Raw genomic sequence first — 18,811 nt, 5'->3', positions numbered from 1 at the left:
CACCTGTATACTGGAACACTGTGTCAATTGTAAGTTGTGCTTTATCTATCTCTAGAGCAGGCGTCGCCAACCTTTTTTGCAGTGAGAGCGACTTCTGATAAGTGCAAATCATTGTGAGCTACTAAAGGCTGATCAACTCATGCATTGTTCCCAGAAACCGCTATGCCCAACTACGTTAACTTTAAGCCTAATTTCAATGGAGTCAGATACCATGTTTGAACCAAATACTTGGAGCCATATGTACTTGTGGCACAGGACGTGCCTCAGGCTATCACCATATGTAATACCATTACATGTATGACAGAAACATACAACCATTTTTTTTAAATGGTAGAAATTTGAAGTGAAGAAACACGTTTCATAATATGAAACATATTTCTTCACTTCAAATTTCTATCATTTTAAAAAATTACTGTATTTTTCTATTATGAATATGGCACCTGCCTACCGGCCACTGGGAGCGAGGTGTCTGCTGTATGTAAATGGAACACTTTTAAATGGGAGAAGATTCAAATGAACAGTTTACTTTGTTGGATTCCATCAAACTCTTTATTTAAATTTTCTCCAATTTAAAAGAGTCGCAGTTACAAACAGCAGGCATTTCCCTCCCAGTGTCCGGCAGGCAGGGTGCCATATTTAGAACAGAAAAATAAAGTCAATTTTTTAAATGGAATAAATTGAAAGTGAAATAAAATACTTCATAAGACATAATTGACTTAAATGAAATTGAAGAAAAGGCTTTATAAAACACTAAGACTTCGTGTTTTTTAAAACATTTTTCTTTATTTTCAACTTCTCCCTTTTAAAACAATGGCTTTAATTTTCTCTTAATAATAGCACAGTGTCCACCAGCTACTGGAAGCAAGATGCCTGCTGGTTGGAAATGCTGCACTTTTAAATGGGAGAAAAGTCAAATGAAGGGTTATCAGTTAAGTTTTCTTTTTCATTTTCTCCCATTTAAAAGCATCCACACAAACTTCTTGCTCTCCTGCCACCTTAATAGACTATATCACTGCTTTTTGTGGAAATCATTATGCTTCATGTTGGTTGGCGTCTTCTACTTACTTACCCCTTGAGGTCCTACTTGCATTTAGTGCCTTAAACTTATTTGCAAGTGAAGTTCCTACTCAATCAATCAATCAATCAAGAAATTTGTATTGCGCACTACTCACCCTTAAGGGTCTCAAGGCGCATGAGGGAGGGGGTCTGCTACTGCTCGAACAGCCAGATCTTGAGCTGTCTCCTGAAGGCGAGGTGGTCCGGGGTCAGTCGCAGGTGGACGGGCAGGGAGTTCCATGTCTTGGCCGCCAGGTAGGAGAAGGATCTTCCTCCGGCGGTGGTTCTCTGGATGCGAGGGACGACGGCGAGGGCGAGGTTTGCGGATCGTAGCTGGCGGGTGGGCGTGTAGAAGGTCAGGCGGTCGTTGAGGTATCTTGGGCCAAGGTCGTGGAGGGATTTGTGTGCGTGGGTGAGGAGTCTGAACGTGATCCTCTTGTTGACGGGGAGCCAGTGCAGGTCCCTCAGATGGCTCGAGATGTGGCTGCGTCGGGGGACGTCCAGGATGAGTCGGGCGGAGGCGTTCTGGATACGTTGAAGTCTTTTCTGAAGCTTGGCTGTTGTACCGGCGTAGAGGGTGTTTCCGTAGTCTAGTCTGCTGGTGACGAGGGCCTGGGTGACCGTCTTCCTGGTCTCGGTCGGGATCCAGCGGAAGATCTTACGGAGCATGCGAAGGTTGTGGAAGCAGGCTGAGGATACGGCGTTGACTTGTCTGGTCATAGATAGGGAGGAGTCCAGGATGACGCCCAAGTTGCGTGCGTGGTCCGTAGGCTTGGGTGCGGTGCCTAGGGCCGGGGGCCACCAGGAGTCGTCCCATGCGGAGGGCGATGGTCCCAGGATGAGGACTTCTGTCTTGTCCGTGTTCAATTTCAGGCGGCTGATGTCCATCCATTTGGCGACGTCTTTCATCCCTTCGTGTAGGCTGGTTTTGGCGGTGTCGGGGTCTCTGGTGAGGGAGAGAATCAGCTGGGTGTCATCGGCGTAGGAGATGATGTTGAGGTTGTGTTGGCGTGCGATGGCAGCGAGGGGTTTCATGTAGATGTTGAAGAGAGTGGGGCTGAGCGATGATCCTTGCGGGACGCCGCAGATGACTCCGGTGGCCTCAGAGAGGAAAGGAGGGAGGCGTACTCTCTGTGTTCTGCCGGAGAGGTATGAGGTGATCCATTCCAGGGCCGTCCCTTGGATGCCGGTGTCGTTGAGGCGTTGGACTAGGGTGCGGTGGCAGACAGTGTCAAATGCTGCGGAGAGGTCTAGGAGGATGAGTGCCGCTGTTTCACCGTTGTCAAGCAGGGCTCGGATGTCGTCGGTGGCTGCGATGAGGGCGGTCTCGGTGCTGTGGTTGGCTCTGAATCCGGACTGTGATGGGTCGAGGGATCCGTTCGACTCGAGGAAGGCGGCCAGTTGCTTGTTGACGACCTTCTCGATGACTTTGGCGGGGAAGGGAAGGAGCGAGATGGGGCGGAAGTTCTTGAGGTCGGTCGGGTCCGCTGTTGGTTTCTTCAGCAGAGCGCTGAGCTCGGCGTGCTTCCAGCTTTCCGGGAAGGTGGCTGTGTCGAAGGAGGTGTTGATGATGTCTCGGAGGTGGGGTGCGATGGTAGAGGCGGCCTTGTTGAAGACATGGTGGGGGCACGGGTCTGTCGGCGATCCGGAGTGGATGGTGTTCATCATGCGTGTTGTGTCTTCGGGGGTCACCTTGGTCCATGTCTGGAGGATGGCAGCGGGGTGCGTAGGTTCGACCGATGGGTGCGGGGGTGAAACGCCGAAGCTGTTGTGGATGTTGGCGATCTTGCAGTGGAAGTACGAGGCGAGGGAGTCGCAGAGCTCCTGTGAGGGAGTGATGTCGTTGTTGCCGGTGCTGGGGTTAGAGAACTCCTTGACGATGTTGAAGAGCTCCTTGCTGTCATGGGCGTTCTTGTCCAGTCGTTCCTTCAGAGATTTCTTCTTGGTGGTGCGGATGAGCTGGTGGTGTCTGCGGGTAGCGAGTTTGAGGGCGGTCATGTTGTCGGCGGTCTTGTCGAGGAGCCAGGCCTTCTCGAGGGTGCGGCAGGCCTTCTTGGAGTTCTTGAGTTCGTCGGTGAACCAGGGGGCCTTCTTGCTTCTGTGCCTGGTGAGTGGGTTCTTCAGTGGGGCGAGGTCGTCGGCGCAGGAGGTCAGCCACTGAGTGAGGTTGAGGGCTGCTGTGTTAGGGTCCGATGTCCTGACAGGTGGGTTCTGACTGAGGGAGGTGGCGAGCTGGTCGACGGTGATCTTGCTCCAGTTCCTGTGGGGAACCCGCTTCGGGTGGTGGTGGACCGTGTTCTTTTTGAAGCTGAAGTGGACGCAGCTGTGGTCAGTCCAGTGAAGTCCGGTGGAGTGGCTGAAGGTGACGTGCTTGCTGGATGAGAAGACGGGGTCGAGCGTGTGGCCGGCGTAGTGGGTGGGGGTGTTGACCAGTTGCTTCAGCCCGAGGTTGGCCAGGTTGTCCAGCAGGGTGGTGGTGTTGCGGTTGTTGTTGTTCTCCAGGTGGAAGTTGAGGTCCCCGAGGAGGATGTAGTCGGCGGAGGGGAGGGCGTGCGGGCTGATGAAGTCGGCGATGTCTTCGCTGAATTGTGTGCGTGGTCCCGGGGGTCTGTAGATGAGGGTGCCTCTGAGGGTGGTCTTGGGGTTGAGGTGGATCTGGAAATGCAGGTGTTCGGCGGCGTTGAGAGTGTCGGTGGAGTCAGTCGAGATGCGAATGGTGCTTTTGTGGACGATGGCGATGCCTCCTCCGGTCTGGTTGACGCAATCTTTCTTGATGATCTTGTAACCGTCCGGGATGGCGATGGCGATGTCGGGGGCTGAGGAGGCGTTCATCCGGGTTTCCGTGAGGAAGGCAACGTCAGGAGATGCGGTGTCGAGGAGGTCCCAGAGTTCCACGGCGTGTCTGTGGACGGAGCGGGTGTTGAGCAGGATGCACTTCAGGTGGTTGCTGTTGTCCGTCTTGGTGGGTGCGGTGCCGGTGCGGAGGCAGGAGAATTTGCAGGATCTGCAGGCGAAGGGTCCGTGGGTGTGTCGCGTGAATGCTTGGTGGCACCCGGGGGTTCGGGCGGTGTTGAGTGCGATGAGTGTGGCGGCATCGTAGGTCCTGCGGGGGGGCTGACGGGCGCGGGGGCCAGGGGGTCTGGCGCTGGGTGCGGTCCAGGCGCGGACGGGCGCAGACGGGCTTACCTTTGGCGCACCTTCGGCGCTCAATCGGTGCTCCCGCTGCGCGCGTCCGCTGCGCGGTCGCTGAGGGGGCGTCATAAGTAGTGAGCCGGGAGGGAGGGTCAGCTGGGAGGCGGGAGGCTGGGTGGCCAATGGGAAGGAAGGGGAGGCGGGACTGCGGGGTCAGTGGCGGGAAACCGGAACTGGGAGGCGGGAAAGGAAGGCGAGTGACCGGGGCAGCGGCGGCGGTGAGCTGGCACGAAGAAGAAGGGCAGCAGAGCAGGCAGCGAGCGGAGGGCAGTACCTGGAAGTTGCGGGGCAGAGGTCGGCGGCGGCGGATGAGGTAAGTGGCGTCAGGGGGGTCAGCGGTGACAGCAGGCGAGCAGGCAGGCGTCAGGTAGTGGCGGGGCAGAGGTCAGCGGCGGCGGAAGAGGTAAGTGGCGTCAGGGGGGTCAGCGGTGACAGCAGGCAGGCAGGCAGGCGTCAGGTAGGCAGGCGTCAGGTAGCAGGCGTCGGGTAGCAGCAGTGGAAGGTGAGCGACCACCTGTGAGGAACAGGGGGTACTGACAAGCTTTATTCCTCTTCATCACACAGAGGAATAATGTCCACATTTTAATAGTTTACTGAGCTGTTTAGAATCTTCCATCTACACCTACAATCTAGGGCTTATAATTTGTAGTGACACTTTACACAATGTAAAGAGAATAAAGGACCTAGCAGATGTTATGTTCTGAAATAGACAGTCTATAATTATATTTCCCACCTTAAAGAAGTTTTTACAGCTGTCTTGAATACTGAAACTTTCTTCATATATCAGGCTCAGTAGTCTTGCAAGTAGCTCTGAGCATATTAATTGTGACTCTCTGTCCTTATTTAACCTTATTCAAAGTGTTTTCCTGTATGGGTGATGGAAAATGCCTTCCATGTCTGACAATAACACCAATTTGCACTGCAAATAGCTATCATTCAAACGATGTGTGACTATTAATCACCACTACAGTGATATGATGTTAGGAATTGCTCCCACATTTGATCTAAAAGCCTAAAATAGAAAAGTGTAATGTTGCTCCATTTATTCCAGCTAGTGCACTTACCAAGAAAAGATAATAGTATCATTTATTTTGGGGTGATTCACAGGATAGTAGCTGACTAAGCCTACAATAGAAAGGTTTAATGTTGTTCGGTGTTAGTCTAATACGCTCGTGCACTTGACAGGAAATAAGCATTATTTTCTTTTGATATGATTCATAGGGGAAAAAAAGAATGCTTATTATCTTTTCCGTACAAGCGCACGAACTGTAATAAGAAGGACAACATTACACTTTTCTATTGTCAAGAAGAGCTAATCGTGTTTGTAATTAAGGCATGATGATTACAAGAGACCGAATACAAAAATCAAGTTGCATCACCCTGCCGGGCACCACTCATAGATTAGTCTTAACTGAGATCCATATTTTCACATAAAATGTTCATCCAATATTGTACCGTGGAATCCTCGAGGGAAGGCCCGTCCTGCTCTCTGGAGTCCGATGGCAGGACTGTAGCAGGAGTCATATTGTGCCCTGGGCGCTGCTATCAGACTCAGCCCCAACCCCACAGCCATTGCCCCAGGCCAAGAATCTGTGCTCGGCTGCTGCAAAGGAAGGCCTGTGCTAGACTTGCCCAGGCCCTAGAATAGCAGCAAGCCAGAACCAGGAGGAACTTGTTGCTGCACCAACGCTCCGCGCCCCTAAGCGCCGCGCCATGCAGTGTAAGACAGGTGGCGCAGTACCTGTCATGACCAAGGATTTGGAGCTGCTGGGCTAAAATAATGTACAAAGAGGCCTACGCACAAAATTAAATGTTCTTTACAACAGAATGCAAAACGTGATGCATTCAAATTTTCAAAAATTTATATTTAAAAGCTGTTTTCCCCAAAATAAAGCTCTGAGCTTCTCAAAGTGGGGTGGGGGTGAGCTACCAGTATCTGGCGATCAACCGGTTGGAGACTCCTGTAGGGACTTTGAAGAGGTATCTACAAATTCTGAGTGAACAATGTTTATACTTTGGTGACTCAAGTTCTGGAGCTTTATAAACTTTGTATAGGACATCAGGACAGGACCATTCTCACGGTGATTCAGTTGGATCTACCAAGATAAAGGCACTGTGCCATTGATACATTGAGGGGCATATTCTCAAGAACGTGTGATAACTACCGCAAGAGTAGCTTAACGCAACTCTCAACATCGCAGCCTATCGCGGGAAAATTATTCCGTGTTAACAAAGTATTCACAACACAGTGGTACCATGCGATAGTCACCAGACAAAGCATCAAATGGGCGCGATAAAATCAACGCCATGCCACAAAAATGCGAAATACAAACGCCAAAAAAGCTGCGATGAGGCCAATCGCGATACAAAAAGCTGCGAAAACCAGCAGCAGGCCTGCAAATCCCACGCGTCTGGCATGAAAATGCACTATAAAAGCGACAAAAACAACAAATCAGAAACAATCCAAAGTGCGTAGCAACATGGATGCACCCTGACCGAGCGTAGAGGCCAACGCGAACCCCACAATCCCCAAAGACCACTAGCGAGGAACAACATGCTCTGGGAAGGCCAAGGAGAAGAGGGAGAGGAAGACGGAGTGCAGTCCGCAGCAAAACCAGACCAGAGTCACGGAGGTGACAGAACACAACCATCAACTGACCCCCAATTAGACCACCTGGAATGCAGTCAAAGTGTCGAGCAGGTCATATGGAGGAGGCCAAGAGGCCCTGGCATGATGTGAAAATCTAAACCAGGCACAAAGCCGCTGCCAACAGGAAGGCCGCAACGGCGACAGCAGGTGGGAGTCCTGCGCCACTGGAAGAGCTGGAGGAAACCGAGGCCACAGTCAACAGTGCGGAGATGGTGCAAGGAGTCGGGAGTGGGGACACAGCTCGGGAGGACCTGACACAACATCAACAGGGTGAGTAAAGACCAGGGACTGGGGGGACGGGGGAGATGGGCTCAATGGCACAGATGCACAACTATGTGTAGCACATTGCACACCCACAGTGACCCTGGATCATGTCCCGCATTCCCGTGGCACACAGCAATAACAGCACATCCACATTGACGACAATGTGGTACAATGTGCAACCTTGACACTGCAGAACAGAGGACACAACTGGCTCCGCACATGTGCAGAAACAGGCCCAGTGCATCTGACAGAGCTGGAAATTGGGAAATGGAAATGTACGCGTAAAACCTCACATCCGTCATGTAGACCAAATGTACACTGTCCCGCATCTAAATCCTGCACCTCCAAAACAGTCACAACATACATTGTCATACAGTCTGCATGTAAACAAGAATAATGCGCCAACACACATGTTAACCCAATGTCAACATGCATCTCCCCTCCACATTGCAGAGGGACACACAACACCTCCAGCAGAGCACAGAAGACCACACATCAGTGATGCCAGAGAGGACCACCACACCTTTGAAACCGACACCCTACAACAGCCCATGGACATCCCACACAACCCCCACCAGAACCAGGGCAGCCAAGCTACTTAGAGGAGAGCCCAGCCCCTGCAACACAGCACACAGCATGAAGCACCCGCAAGCACGACAGGCTCACGAAATTTCACCGACCCACACATGGCACCCCAATGCCAGGTGTCAGAATGCCAAAGGGAGGTGGCGGAACAGGTGCAGGTGTGGTCCGGACCCATGAAAGGTGAACTAGATCACATACGTGGGTGTCGATTACCCTTCAGGGACCACCTACACCCCACAAAGGAGACACACACTGCCATAGAGACACATGCAGATGCACATTCCCAGTACAGAACAACGCCCAGGGGCACACACATATCAGTCACACACCCACGTTGGCTCTGCGTACGACGGCCCAGTCCACTGCCCTTACGAATTGAGTGGGTGATGGCAAAGCTACATGTCCAAGCTCTAACCCGCTGCCTGCGGTGACATGTCTGCGTCCGCTGTACACAGCACAATGTAAGGTCATAGGCCCAGGGCCCTCGTGCATACAACAAGACGACAGGGACACACGCAGATATCAGGTTGAACTGGCTATGGGCACGTGCGCCTGGCCCCTTTATTGGCAGGGCCACATTTACAGTGACGCCTGTGCTGGATGTGTGTGGGGTGTGTATAAGCCAGCCCGCACGGAGGGCTTGGTGCTGGCAAAAACTTGAACAGTGGACACCAGTGCAATGAAAACAGAAAGCACCTGCATAACAGAGTCAACTGCTGAGCAACATGGGTGGAGCCGGAGCAAGTACAGAGGTCACCCAACATACAAACGGAAGTGTCCGTGAGTTGCAGTGCACTGAGGATGGGGAACTAGAGATGAGCGCGCTCATGTGAAGAAAATGTCTAGGATTGTGTCCCTTCAGGTTATTCCTGATGCAGATGCAGTGGGGCGTGTTAGACCTGCACCAACTTCCTCATCAACGTCCCAGGTCTCCCACACTGCCTGGGGTGACATTGCTGCGCAACCTCTCCACAGTACAATACTCAATCAGTAACGGTCCATGGGTTGCGGTGCACTGCATCAGTGGCACCTGGAGTGCTGAGCAGGGGATCAGGCAGAAGATGGCATCCACGACAGGTGCGAGCAACTCAGTCAGTCTGCCAATACGACTGTTTCGACACTGGCAGTTGGCGGTTGGAGTTTGTCCTGCGGTGGTGGCATGTGCCTCCTGCGGAGATGCAACGTCAGGGCCGGTCAGGACTCGATTTGATGTGTGAGCCCTGGTGAGCCGCAATTGAGGCCGGAGGCAGCGGACAGCGCAGGGCTACAGACACATGGCGTTGATGACCCCAAGGTCATCGCCTCAGAGGCCATCCAATATCTCAGAAGAAGGGGTCCCGGACCTAACCAGGACAGAGTTAGTGGCCCCGGATGCACTGCGGCCGGCACAGGCACCCCGCCACGGGACGGTGACTTGCGGTGATCAGATGGGCCGCGCAAGGTGAGCGGGTCCTCATCAATGTTCGAGGTGTATGTGGCAGAGGGTTGCGGGGGACAGTGGAAGGTGTCCTCCAGGGCATGATGCAGAGGGTGGAAGCCGTCCGGAAGCAGCAAATGGAGGAGTGGAATTCCACGGCATCATTTTAGCCACAAAGTCAGTATCACCAACATGATGCCGATTACAACCCCACCGTGGACTCAGTCGCCACCAAAGTTCAACCAGAAAGTGTCCATGGGTCTCGGAGGACAAACTTAGTGGCACCGGGTCTGAAAGGGGATGCAGTCTGTGTTGAGGCCTGTACAATGACATCAAGTCAGCCATTAATAAATCAAGACTGAATTCGACTAGTGTGACCTACTCAACCGCAGTGTAGGCCTGAGGCAGCGATAAGCGCGGGCCAGACGAGGTTCAGTGAGCTCCTCCTGGAACTCTAACACACGACGTTAACATGACATTTGGGGGTGACTTGTGGTTGATGGAGGCAAAAGCACCAGAGCCGAGCGGGTGTTTAGTCAGCGCCGATGACGTGTCCTGCCTGGTACGGACTGGATTGGATTGGCGTGAGGCCTGCTGGACCACAATGTAGGCAGACAGCGTAACCATCAAGGGCCCACAGACACGTTTGGTTGGGATGCCAGGCACATACTTGGTGTCACCACATCGAAGGGAGTACAGTGAAGTAAACTCTGCATTAATGTGCGTACTCGGACAATGTATGATCAAGACTCAGTCCCAAATGTCTGACCTTCTCACCCACAGCGTAGGCCGGAGGCAGCGGTCAGCAAAGGCCCACAGCCATTTGTCTTTGTCTTGCGATGCACAGAGTTAGTGACACCAGGGCAGTTGTCGGTAGTGTACGATCACCTCCGTAACGATGATCCTTTTCCCCTCTGGACTGAAGCGCATCATCCTCTTACACCTCTCCTTGCGTGCAATGATATGTACTCTGCCATTGACAAATCAAGACTCAGTCCCACATGTGCGAACAACTTGAACGCAGCATGGCGCGAGGGCAGTAGTCTGCGTGGGTCCACGGACACCTGTGGATGGAATGCTATGCACAGACTTGGTGGCACCACATCGAAGGGAGTATAGTGAGATTAAATCTGCCATAATTGATGTTCTTTGCCATAGTGTAATCAAGACTCAGTTCCAAATGTGTGACCTACTTTTCCGCTGTGCATGCAGGTGGAGTACATCAATGAGAAGGGAGTACAGCGGGCTGGTGTCGCCGAGGCTGTGATGGTCTGAGGAGGCTTCCAGGTTCGCGGCACTTGGGCTTGGAGCTTGCACTGGCCACGTGGTGGGCCCTCATCGACACACGGCGGTGTTGGCAGGTGTGCATTGAGGCCTGGGTGCGCCGGGCCTTGCAGGACTGGTACAGGGCCCTGCGGCCCGGGAAGCAGCAGGTGCACAGGAACGCAGGCAACATAGCTCACGGCAACGGTGTCAGCCTCGTGGTGGGTGAGGGGCGCCGGCCTGGCAGAGTCGTTGGGTATTCTGGAAGAGGACCACGCCCAGAGCTACGTGCTTTTTATTCACACCCCTACACATGCCCGGTATACGCCGGGCCAGCCCACTCCGCTCACGCTTACAGGGGGGATGTAATAAGCTACATTTGCGGGATCTTCCCCACTGGCTGGGGTGACATGATTGCGTCCACTGTCCACTGCACTCCATACACCAGCGGTGTATGTCAACATGGATATTTGTGTGGTCTGCATACTGCAGTCTGGCCATCGCTTCAACGCTTCAACGCCACACTTGGCATTGTGTACATTGTCATTCATCGGTCAGTTGCCTCCTTCTCACATGCCTGGTCCCCACCTCTTCCCACAATCTGCTATCGTGTGGCTGAGGTGCCATGCAGTTGATGGCTTCTGTGCATGGCTGGCCCAGGTTGCCAAAGTGAGTTGTTTGGCATGTTGTATGTGAGTTTGTGACGTGTGCATTCCCAGAGTTGTGAGTGGCATGGTTGTGGAGTTGAGGTGTGTGGTTTGTTCATTTAGTACTTGCCAACGAGCAGCGCATTTCTGTAGGTGCCAGCCAGGAAACGCTGGGTGATGATGGGCTGTCAGAAGATGTAGGACTCATGCACTTGGAATGGGTGGTTGGCATCGACGTTGGTGGAGATTCCCAGGTGGTCCACTGTTGCCTGCACAGTGATGGTATGCATGTGCTTTCGGTAGCGGATATTGTGTGCAGTGTCACCAGGGGGCACAAGTAGAACATGTGTGCATTCAATTGCCCCCTGACATGTGAGGGAAGCCAGCTATGGCTTTGACGCCTTGCTTTGTCTCCAGCTGTTCCTGCACAGTGTGGGGGAAGGATAGGTAGTGTGTTACCAAGCTGATGATGGCATCCAAGACAGGTGTGAGGAACTTTGATAGGGCTGGCTGTGAGACTCCTCCGACTCTGGCAGCTGTTGGTTGGAAGGTCCCAGAGGCCAACAGGTGCAGCACAGCCAGCAGCTTTGTCTGCAGAGGGATGTTGGTTGTCCGCTGTGTTGGTACCGTCGGCCTGTGGGCAATGGTGGTCAGGATGCGTAGGATGGTTGTCCTTTTGAGCCTGTGGTGGGCAATGTCATTGTCAGGTGTTGGGTCTGTGAGGCTGGTGCATTTCCTGGGGGTCCGCTGTCTTTGTCCACACTGCCTCTGTGATGGTCTGGGGGTATGATCCGGGGGTATGATCCGGGGGGTTGGCTGTCCTGGGTGTGGTGGCGGTGGGTGTTGTGTCCCTGTTGGGGCTCCGAGCTGCATGATCAGTGGCTCCATGGCGTCTGTTGGTCTTCAGGTGTGGCTGTGCTCTGGGCTCCCTTTTCTGTTGCAGGTTATCGTCTGACTTGGCACCAGGTCGGAGCAGGTGTTCATTTTCTGCAGCTATCGCCTGTTTTGTGATCTTATCGCTGATCTGTCTGGTCGTTGAGAATGTTGCGGAGTGGTGTTGTTGGGGCTTTTTGCTCGGGAACGTCTACTCTGCAACTCATTAGCGATAGTTGCCGGGGTCATCTGTGGCGATGCTTTTTGCGGCTGCTATCTCGGGTAAACTGGTGATATGGGCTGTTAGCACCAGCTTGTGAATGGGGTGATAAATTTATTGTGACTTTGGCTGCGATAAAGTGCCATTGACTTGGCGATAGCTCCTTGAGAATATGCCTCCCAGTCTTTACTCTTGTACACCTCTTACTAGAGTGGCTTTTGGGTATTGTTTGAGCCTCATGCCTGCTACCTGGGTCCTGGGTTCTGACTCTTGACTCCTGAGCCTTGCCCCCAGGTTACTGCTATTTTGGTTCTGGGTCCTGATTCCTGCTACTCAGTCCTTCTAGTGTCCAGTGTACTAAGCCCTACTGTCCTCAGATTTTGGTTGTGTATCCTGCTCCTTGGGCCCTGAGAATTGTTCTTGCAGTCCTGCTTCCTGTGTCCTGAGTTCTGGGTCTACCTTTGTCTTGCTATCTTTGACCTGAGTCCTACTTTTCTGCTTTTTTTTGTCCTGCTATACGAGTCCTGGGTTCTGTGTCTGCCTGCCTTGGTCCAAAATCCTGCATCATGGTACATCGACCCTCGGGTGTCGCTAGCTAGATACTGGGTCCTGCCACCGGAATCATTTTATCTGGCTTGTGTTTCCTGCTACCTGGGCCTTGGATCATGCATCCTGAATGCTGCTATTTGTGTGATGGGTCCTGCTATCTGTGTCCTGTGTTCTGATAGCTGAGTCCTAGGTCTTGCCACCTAGGTCCTGCTACCTGGATCCTGATACCTGTGTGCTGGGTTATCATGTTCCACATGTTGTGCTATCAGGGTCCTTGAGCCTACCACCTGGGTCTTGTGCCTGGGGTCCTGCCATACAGGGAATAGGACCTGATAACTGGTTACTGTTACACATGTCCTTAGTATGGGTGGGCGGAGATAACGGAGTTGGACTATGTGTAGTTGAAAATAAAACTCAGTGGAATTGCGCAGAGTTCCGCTTTGCCTTTCACTCACCTTGCAGCCTTCTGCATTGCTCCTGCACATGGTGACTGTGACCCTCATTGTGATCTAGGTGTCGGCTCCCTTTGTTGGCAATGGCACTTGAGGGCTCTAGACATTCCCTCCTGCTCAGCACAGGAGGACGTGAAGCACACTGCTTGTCTGCTTCCTGCTTCATTCACGGTGCCTTGCCACGATCTCCTCACTTCCGTCTGGTGCCCCATAATAAAATGAAGGTCAAGTGCGGCACGCTAGGTTAACTTTCTTGCTGAGCTAGTGAGCTTGGAGCAGCATGTCCCATGTGATACACTCAGGGGATTTCTGTCTATTTACGCTGATTGAAATGTATTAAGAGGGTGGCTGCACATGCCTGGACGACAGCGTTGGGGAACTTCAAAAACATACATTCCGAGCAAATGGTAAGCGTCCTAGAAAAGTGTGTTGTGGTTGTGGGCGGTCGGGTGGGGACACCCCTCAGTTTCTGCTGTTGTATAGAATGTTTTATTTCAAGTACAGACTCTTTGCAAGTTGTATGTCCTTCCCTCTATACATTTTGTCAACTGCACTTTCGGACTTTCAAGCCTAAAACACTCCGCTCCACTGACGGTAAGGGGAGTTGGCTGAACTCCGCTCTCCATGTGGAGCGACGAAGTGGCAAAACTACGCAACCTCCACCAGCAGAGTGGAGTATACCGCCCATGCTTAGTCCTCAGCCCTGTTACCTGGCATCAGCTATCTTTGTCCTGTGTTCTGCTGCCTGAGACCTGGGACTTAGGTTTTATTATCTGGATCTTGGGTCCTTCTGCCTCGGTCCTGCTCCTTGTCCTGCTCCTTGACTCCTTAGTTCTACTCTTGGAATCCTGCTCCCAGAGTCCCGGCTCCTGGCTTCAGGCTCATGGGCCTGCTATACAGATCCTGATACTTGTGTCCTGCTGCCTGGGTCCAGAGTCTTCTTTATTGCTACATGAGTTTAGTATCTTGCATTCTTTTAGCTGGGTCCTGCTAAGTGGGTAATGCTGTCTAAGTGCTGGGTCCTGCTACCTGGATCCTGCTACCTGGGCCATGCTACTTCAGACATGGATTCTCCTACCTGTGGCATTCTATCTAGGCTGTATGACCTGTGTGCTGCTACTTGATCATGGGTTCTCTGTCCTGCAACTCAGGCCTTTCCACCTCAATCCTCCATCCCTGGGTCTTCTATCTGCATCCTGGGTCCTGCTACTTGGGTCTTAGGCCCTGCCACCTGGGTCCTGCTTTCCATGCCCTGTGTCCTGTTTCATGCATCTGTTACTGTCTTCCTGGGTCCCCTTAACTGGATCTTCTGTCCTGCTGGCTATGTCATGTGTGCTGGGTTCTTCTAACTTTTTCATGTGTTGGATGCTCTGCTGCAACCTCAGGTCTGGACTCTGCTACCCTGGCCTACTCTCTGTGTCCCAGGTCCTGCTATTGGAGTCCTGGGTCCAAGGTCCTGCTACCATGATCCTTGGCTCCTGCGTCCTTGTACCTGCCCTGCTTCCTGGCTCTTGGTACTGGGGTTTTGACTGCTAGTGCTGGTTTTTTGGTGAATTAAAACCCTGATCACAAGGGACCCATACGTTTCTTCGCCTCCCACACACAAATTCACATTCAATAAATACAAATTATGTGTGGTTCGGTATTTACTGAGTGATCAGATTGCACCCAGTTCTTCTTTTCCCACCTCCAATTAGGGAGGGTGGGGGGTAAAACAGTAATAGCACATGCTATCCACCAATTATTGGTGCAGAAACAGTTCATTTGCACCATGCGCACACCCAATTTGAGCCATGTTTATCAGAAACCTGCCTGAGAATTTGGCAGATGATTTTGTCACATTCTTATGGATAACTTCATAAAATGAACACTACTCATGAAAAATGTAATGTGCGGCTGTGCACTTATCACAAGAGGAGGCCTGTGCGCATGATTAGGTGTATCAAAGATAGAAACATGGCTGCATGTGTCCAAACAAAGTTATACAAGTCATTTTTTTGTGAAGACTCTAGTTCTTCATGATGGAGCCCCAGTTTTTTTCAATATGAACACACTTAGATCAAAAGCACTGTGTTGTTTTGGGGCAATAAAGAAAGAATGACTGCTTTAAAGGGGAGTAGTTCATATGAAGAATTACTTAAGAGTTTATGTAATTTTTGTGGTCCGTTCACTACTTGTGACGAAGGCCAGTGCAAAGAACATGGTCACATTACAGGTTGGAGCCTACAATAGTTCTGATTAGGGTTGGTAGGTGTTTTAATGGCAGATGTAGTAAATATGTTTGTACAGTCTTAATTATACATTCAAAGTCCATTTTATGGAAGGGATCTGTGCGTACAGTGAAATATGCTTCTGTATCATTTAATACAAATAGTTAATAAATGATCAAAGATGGGTCAGGCAAAGGGCTGGTGGGAGAGCACTGTGAGTTTGCAATTACCATCAAGCCTGTTTCTAGCTCTTAAACCTTAGGGGAGTTTTAGTTACTCATGGTCTGCACACTAGAAGCTGGTGAATAGCGCTGAAGGGGCGCAAATTAGTTTGCACATCACAACAAGGGTAATTACAAGATGAGCAGTAATTGCTCTTGTCTGCATGGTCCTAACACTTTATTTTGCAATGAACAATTATGCTAAGAGCACAATATGTTCACAAAACAGGCATAACCATTAATTGCATCTTTATGCCTTTTTGTCAAAGTCTTAATTCAGTTGGAATATGTAATAGTCTTCGGTTTAAACGCTCATCGTTCCACGTCTCCAAATTCAACGCTAAAGTTTAAATGATGTTGTCTACCATTATTTGATGTATGTATGTATTTGTTTTTTGTATTTATTTGTATGTTTTACATACTTCTACAACTCGCATTGAGAACACATTGCAACAGATGAGTGTTAATCCATGAATGGACAAGCTGGGAGAAATCTATGACCATCAAACGCTGCCTGACATAAATATTAAGGGGCAGATTTACAAGCCTCTTGTGCTGCCAGTACGTCACTTTTTGTGACGCACTGGCAGCGCAGTTTTCTGCCCCATATTTACAAGGACAGGAAAAGCTACCCTGCGTGACTTTTCCTGTCCTTGTATATGCAGCCCCTTTCAACGCAACACTTTGTGTGAAAGGGGTGTTCCATGGGTTTGCTGTGGGTGTTCCCATGCAACACCCATGGAACCAGACACATTTCCAGATTTACGTGGAATCGTGCACCTGGAAATGCGTCAGTATTGAGGGAAGTGACCGATTGAGATCACCTGGGTCACTCTCAACCTCCTTTAGCCCTCCAAGAATGAAGAGTCGATAACGCAGTACAGAATACAAGCAAACTAGTTTATTCACAGAATACACTGCAGTGGAGTCCAATCAGACCAGCCTCCTATGATGGCTGATGAGGGAATGACCTTAACAAGCATAAAGTTACATTATGTATGTTGCGGAGTCCACAAAGACCTGCCTACCATGGAAAAACACTGGTAGGTGTCGTAATACAATGGGGGTACAGAACATAAATCTCGATTCAGCAGCCTGGTACAAGCTATCTACTCTTTAAGGCTGTCTGGCCTATCCTCCCCTCTAGACAGGTGGGAGAAGGCCTTGGTCTAAGAGAAAAAGCATGCGCTAACGAGCTAACATGGGCATTGAAGAAACAAAACTTACCAAGGACCATTTATCATAAATGAGCACAATACAGTTTAGAGTATGCAAGTAACAGTTTAGTTCAGAATATGGCGTCCTTCTAACTAAAATGGCGGCACAGATGTTAACCTAACTGACGTGACAGCTGTATCAACTGATTACGTCTTACACTCACTATGAAAATATAATGTATTAGCCATATGAATGCTAACATATTGTAGAGTAAAACATGTGAAATATTAAAACTACATTTCAATTCTATCAGTATGTTACGCAACGAGGAGAAATGTTTTCATTTCTCCTCATTTCTTTCCTCTTTCAATGCGTGCTGCATTCTACAGCACACATTTTAGCTGAGATGGCTGTTACATAACCAACATTCGGACCTTCATTCCAACTGGTATTTCATCATGCCGGGAAGCTCACCTTTTAAAGCCGCATTTTAGGGTTTTTCTTGAATGATAGAAGGTTTGATATCACTCTCTTTTGCCAAAGGGCAAGTAACCAGATAGATTTGCTCTGTGTTTCTTTTGTTTGATTGAAGCTTTACATATTCTCTGGTGTTATTTGACAGTTCCTATGCAGGTGTGTAATGGGGCAACATGTTCTCCAGATGATCTGGGAATTAAGCTTCCTAAACTTTTTTAACGATACAGAGGGATAACATTGTTGATATCCATTAATTAAGCCACAGAGTGGAAGCTTGATATGCATTCCTTTTTAGTTCTTCTATTCCCTCTTTTGAAGCCCGAGTCCAATAGCTACTGTGTAATCAAGCCAGGAAGTACCAGTGTTCTTGTGTGTCCCTCTTAGTGTTTTCAGTGAAGTGGGCGGAGAATTCTTCTGTAAACCGTCAATTAGAAATTTGGGATTTTGATGACCCGAGGTGGGAAGTAGACATTTGCATAAAATAGGACATTAAGGTTATTTAACCAATCTAACGTTTTGGAGGTATTTCCAAAGCTTATGGTCAGTAGACTGATATTAGGTTCACAGCAAAAAGTCTATTGTCACGTTTTTTACATAAATACATTCAGATTCAGATTTTTTTGATTCATCTAGAACTCAAAGCACCAGTGACCCTCGTGATGCTTCTCATCTTACACACCTGATTTATACTTTTTGATACCCTACTGAATGAATACTTCCACCACTCATTCATCCAAGTGCCAATCACCCTGCTTGCTCCCCTTGTTGGGAGCCAAAAGGCAAATTGATCTCTCATTATATTTTGTGGTTTCCAGACCCGTTTGCATAGCCAGTACAGCCACATATGTAGCAAAAAAGACAGAGCTCTCACTGACAATAAATGGGCTAAGAGTATGTGTCAGGTCAGGTGCACCAGTCCCTGGTGGATGTGTGCACTTTTTATTTTGAAACCTTAAGGTTTCTCTTCTGGCTTCAATGAGTGTATACTCAATAAACACAGATTTTTCCAGTTTCTTTCTTGATTAAATCATTAATTTTATTTCAAGGAATAATTTCTTCTTTTCATTAAATGGCAAAAATCCATATGCGATTAATTCATACTTCCTCAATCTTTTTCACAACCCAATGCATTTCGGGTCTGCATGGACCCTTCATCAGGGGTCTGAAATTACAATGATACAAAACAAGAGCCATATCAGTCCATTATTCTAATGATCCTGTACAAACTAAAATGTAGTGTTACATACCATTACATCATGATGTACACATAATACTGAATTCACATATTCATTATACCATGCTGTCTGGAGTCAACGTGATCGAAGTTAAAAATAACTCATAAAGTGATATCAGTGTGTTAAAAAATCTCATAACGTGAAGATTGGAAATTCATGTGAAAAAATTAAGAACTATTGTGGATGTTAATCTCCGCTTTAAACCACATCAAATGGTGTGCTCTTAAGCTAATATGTTCCTATTATTATGTCGCGTTCAACCGTTTGGTTTCAAGTTAATGAGCTGCCAGCTGTAACGTTGCGAAGCTCTTTACGGGCGTACCTTTTCAAAGTCTCAAGACT

The 18,811-nt window shown here is 49.7% G+C and overlaps 1 long non-coding RNA gene across 1 annotated transcript in view; it reads right to left on the bottom strand.

The window, feature by feature from the left end:
• LOC146865417 (uncharacterized) overlaps window positions 1-18,811 on the bottom strand; it is a 374,443-nt gene that overhangs the window by 355,480 nt on the left and 152 nt on the right. The window lies entirely within an intron of this gene.

The sequence above is a fragment of the Triturus cristatus genome, chromosome 2_1, assembly GCF_964204655.1.
Source record: "Triturus cristatus chromosome 2_1, aTriCri1.1, whole genome shotgun sequence".
Taxonomy (NCBI): Eukaryota; Metazoa; Chordata; class Amphibia; order Caudata; family Salamandridae; genus Triturus; species Triturus cristatus.
Note: the sequence above shows the minus strand (reverse complement) of the source record. Positions and strands in the feature narration are given on the sequence as shown.